The 5,158-nt window shown below is 39.6% G+C and overlaps 1 long non-coding RNA gene across 3 annotated transcripts in view; it reads left to right on the top strand.

The window, feature by feature from the left end:
• The first annotated feature begins 656 nt into the window (after positions 1-656).
• The window catches only part of LOC115296418, a 74,481-nt gene continuing 69,979 nt past the window's right edge, over positions 657-5,158 (top strand). For all 3 annotated transcript variants that reach the window (XR_003910881.1, XR_003910882.1, XR_003910880.1), the window contains exons 1-2: positions 657-935; positions 3,229-3,301. This is a non-coding gene — a long non-coding RNA (uncharacterized LOC115296418). The remainder of the gene's footprint in view (positions 936-3,228; positions 3,302-5,158) is intronic.

Genomic DNA, 5,158 nt, shown 5'->3' with positions numbered 1-5,158 from the left:
TTAAGATTCTGCTAAAATGATCCCACCTGGAAAAGACACAGTCAACAGGTGAAAGTCATCTAGTCCCTGTCCCTCAGTATCTTACATAATAATTAGCTACCACCAAATGCTCTAAGATGGTGAGTGGTTACTCTTATTTTTATAAACCCCGAGCTTCTGCTCAGCTCTTCTGAGAAATTACACCTACTCGGGAGGGGCTGTTTGGCCGGACTAAAATAACCATCTAATAACCAACTCTATTTGTGTTCGTGGATTCCATTCTTGGTGACTCGCATTGGGAAGTAGGGTCCAACACTCATATCTGCACAGGACTTGGGGACAGTAGCTTGCCAAGCACAGTCTCTGATTGTTACAATCCTATGAGATCTAGAGACACAAGTCTCCCTGACCTCCAGAGTCAGGAAATGAAGGGGTGTCCCCTGGGTGGCAGCTGCAAATACTGGGTTGTCAGATATAAAAATCAGGGCACCAGAAATATGTAGAGGCTGCATTCCAGGAGATGCTGGCACTCTGGAGAGTGCAAAGTGCAGCAAGGCAGGGAGGGGTGCAAAGATCAGATCACAAGAAAAATGAAAGAAAGGAAAGCAAGAGAAAGAAAGCAAGAAAGGAAGAAAGGAAGAAAGAAAGAAAGAGAAAGAAAGAAGGAAGGAAAGAAAGAAAGAAGGAAAGAAAGAAAAAGAGAGAAGGGAGAAAGAAAGGGGAAAAAGAGAAAGTGCCTACTGTCACTTTAACAAGGCAGAGGGCCAGGCTTTAACAAGATGGCGTTCACCAGCCTCTGACCTGGAGAAGATCCCCGCAGGCTCCAGCACCCCAGACTGATGCTTTCAAATTAGAAACTAGAAATTAGAAATTAGAAAGAGTCTCTTTCACACAAATTCTTGGTGCTTTTCAAAGGGCTGCCTCTTTACCAAACCCTGGGACAGGTTGGTCTGCAAGTGAGTACTTGAAGTGGTGTTTCTCAGGTTTCTCACCGGTGTGAGCACAGCTGGTCTTCAAAGTCAGATGTTTTATAGACTCTTCTCTCTCTCGGGTGCTGGTCTTCAAAGGTGGGGTGCTTAATGTGAGGAACTAGCCCTTTCTTTGCTCCTCAGAGAGCAGCTCTGGTTTTTTAGCTGCCTCTTGATTGTGGGTCTCCATGCTGGGGGTGGGGTTTATGGCAAGATTCTATCTCAGACTTTCCTCCTTGCTTCCTTGTGGTTTCTGTCTTGTTTGCCTAACATGAAGGGGTTGCTCTGCTATTTTTTTTAAGTTTTTAATGTTTATTTTTGAGAGAGACAGTGTAAACAGGAGAGGGGCAGAGAGAGGGAGACACAGAATCTGAAGCAGGCTCCAGGCTCCAAGCTGTCAGCACAGGGCCCAACGGGAGGCTTCAATCCACAAACCAGGAGATCATGACCTGAGCCAAAGTCAGAGGCTTAACGGAGGGAGCCACTCAGGAGCACCTAGTTTCGGTGTTTTTTGAAAAGGAAATTGCTCCACTTATATAGCTGTAGATTCCATGTGCTCATGGGGAAGTTACTGTTTAGGATCTTTCTATGCCACCATTTTGACCTGGAACCTCCAGGTCATTCTAATCGGGATAAAACAAGGAGCACGACATGGAGCTCATGGGATGATTTAGTACTTATAAATTATAGGAGGGAAAACAGGCCTCCAGAAAGATAGAACGTGCTGGCTTATTCATGTAGTGGTGATACAGAATTGAATGTAGAAAAAAGAGTTATTTGTGTAGTCATCTGTGGGAAGAACATTCCAGGCTGAGGTATCAGCACTTCTGTTCTGAGACAGCAGGGAGGCAAAGGTGGCCATGGTGGAACAGAGTGTTCGGGCCAGAGGAAAGACCTGCATTCAGGGAGATGGGGAGTCAGATGTGGTAGAGTCTGAAAGGCCACCACAAGGACTTTGAGTTTTTCAGAAATGAAAAGACATTCAGAGTTTCTTGAGTGGAAGAGGTCACGACTTGTGTTTTACAAGGAACATTGGTTCATTGGTGACGAAACCACTGGGTAGGATAGCAAAACCAGATGCAGAAAGAGAGCCTGGGGGATATTGAAACAATCCAGTCTCAGAGAGTGGTGACACAGACCAGTGTGGTAACTGCAGAAGTGCTGGGAAGTAATTAGAAGCCAGAAATATTTCAGAAGTAGAGTAGATAGGGTTTGCTAATGGGATGTGAGAGAAGAGTTAAAAGTGACTTCCACATATGTGGCTAAACGGAAGGGAGAATCGGTTACTGAGTTCCAGCATAGAATGGGCAGCAAGTGCCCCAAGGAGTTGGGATTTTGCTTCGAGGTATGTTAACTTCTGAGTGAAATGTCCAAAAAGTGGTTAGCAATGTGAGTCCTGAGATTATAGGAGAGGTCGTGGGCAGAGATAGAAATCTGTAAATTATTAGTATAGAGGTGATACTTAAAGCCACACAATCCGTGAGATCCCTGCTGCAATAGTGGCAATAAGTGACAGCCCTACTCCAGCTGTTACTCCCCACGGCTTTAGCAGGTGCAAGGGCTACCGGGGGGACACAGATACCGACATGAAGAAAGTCACCTTAGTTGTGCTCCGGTCTGCCACAGGGATTTATGAATCAGGTTGTCTCTGTTTTTGAGAAAGCACAATTGGAACTCCCTATAGGTACTGAAGAAAATAAAATTTGGGGTTTTAGTTTACTAAATTATATATAATTTTGTCCTGACAATGCCAATGCTTGCTGTATATTTAAAATAGTTGAAGGAATTTTGGGAAAGTGAAGGTAGCAGCAAAAAAAAAAAAAAAAAAAAAAAAGGATGAAGCTAAATGTCTGAGAACTTTTGTATGAAATGTCACTGACGTAAATGTTATATGCATATGAGTGCTTAATGAAAAACAAAAATAATACATTATTTTCCGTCAATTCTGTATGTGTAATAAAATGGGAAAATAACTTTAAAGGTAGCACAAAAGGTTCAGGGGAGACATAATGAAGATATCTCTTCATTTTAAAATAATAAGAACAGGGTGCCTTGGTGGCTCAGTTAAGCGACTGACTCTTGATTTCAGCTCAGGTCATGATCTCATGAACGGAACCGTGAGATACAGCTCTGCATGAATCTGCTTGGGATTCTCTGTCTCTGCCCCTCCTCCCTTCCCCCACCCCCCCTCAAAGTAAATAAACATTAAAAATATAAGTAAATAAATTATTACTGAATATTAAAATGGCTCTTCAAGAAAAGACTGACTATCCCTTCACAGACGTGCTGCCGAGTTTTGATCATCGCGTCTCTCAGCCTTGGCCAGGTGCAATTCCACCCGGACACTTTTCGTTGTAAGTTCCTCAGAATATTATTAAGATTTCTTTCACCTGCATGACTTTATTTTGGGTTAAAATTATAGCTATTTCCTGTATATAAAACTTTGCATGTGGACCTGGCGAGTAAGAAAGTTTGTTTTCTGGAGAACTGTGTATACTGATACCAAATACTTTATATCACGAGGAAACAATGTGAATATTAGTCCAAAGTTTTCTAGATGTTAGTGTAACTATTTTGTAGGTATACAATGCTATTACGGAGTTAAGGTGTTTTACTTATTATTAGATGTAATCATCTACCATCTGTTCATACTAATTACAAAAGTAGTATATATGGGTAATATTTGCCATTACCTTTCTTTAATCTGTGCTGCTTGCTCTATTTTAATTTTCCTTGCTTTAAGTACCAGCGCCTCACATTTTGTCCCTAGAGCCCAAAGAAGCCTTTTAAGTATGCTCTGCTTTTTATTTGTTTTATTATTCAAGGTTTCTAACAGCTCTCTTAGGGAGTGCTCTATGCTAAATGATGTTTTGGGAGTTGATTTAGAAGAGCTTAGCCAAGTCTGCTGCATGTTTAACTGAGATGAACATTTTGAAGAAGTCTGTTTTCCTACTTTTCTTTTCAAGCATCTTCTTACAAGGATGTGGAGAGTGCCAAACAATCAAATCAGGAAGACAGATGCTTAATCTGTTTCAAAATAAGTGTACTAAACCAGTTTGCTTTAATGCTATCTGTGAAAAAGAAAATGAAATAAGAAAACATGTTTGTTGTGAAAAAGCTGTGTAAATTGACACATGTAATTCTCTATTGCGTAAGTAGCTTTCCTTGGTGAAGAGATTAGGTTCATACTAACTAGCTAAGTGTACATGAGACACAGATGAAAAGACAGAAAAAATTAAAAGAATTAATGAGCAAAGGTATAGGAATAATCCAGTGGAGAAATTAGTAAAAATTGGAGCAGGCATTTCCCAAAGAAGGAAATAATTATGACCAAGTAATACATGAACAATGTCCAACCTCAATAACATTTATCAACAGGCAAATGAAGACCACAGTGAGATAGCATATCACACTGGATTGTCAAATAGCTTTTATTAATGTATGTTTTAATATTGACTGTTGGAGAGAATATGGATCATTTGGCTGCTCATGGGAGTATAAATTGGTAAAATATTTTTGAAAACAATTTAGCATAATCCTATAAGGAATATTTTTACATCCTTTACCACTTCCTCCTCTAAATATTCACCATGGAAACACTTCTGAAGATCTGAGCTAGAATATTACACAAGAAAGTTTATGACAAAAATGTTGAACTGAGGAAACAACAAAGAACAAATATATATCTATAACAACCCACAATCCAGACATGACACAGAGGTTCATCTACACAAAATGGACACATATATAATAGAGCAGTGAAATTAGTAAACCACAAGTCTATGGCTAAATCTCACAAGCATAATGTTGGAAAAATAAAGGACATCTCAGAAGATTGTATATGTATGGTATAATGTAATTTTTATAAATCTCAAAATAAACCAAAACTAAATAATACATTTGTAGGCATATATATGTGTATGTGCATTAAAGAATAGCAAGGGACTAACAATAACAAAAAAATCAAAATTCAAAGTAATGGTTAGCCCAAAAGGATGGAAGAGCGATTTTAATTGAGGATGCAGCTGTTTGTATTGCTATTTCTTTTTTTCTTTCTGTTTTTTTTCAATTTTTTATTTTTTTAAATAGTTTATTGTCAAATTGGTTTCCATACAACACCCAGTGCTCTTCCCCACAAGTGCCCTCCTCCAACACCACCACCTCTTTCCCCCCTCCCCCTCCCCCTTCAACCCTCAGTTCATTTTCAGTAT

Source organism: Suricata suricatta, chromosome 7, assembly GCF_006229205.1.
Source record: "Suricata suricatta isolate VVHF042 chromosome 7, meerkat_22Aug2017_6uvM2_HiC, whole genome shotgun sequence".
NCBI lineage: Eukaryota > Metazoa > Chordata > Mammalia > Carnivora > Herpestidae > Suricata > Suricata suricatta.
This window is presented reverse-complemented; position numbering and strand designations above follow the sequence as displayed.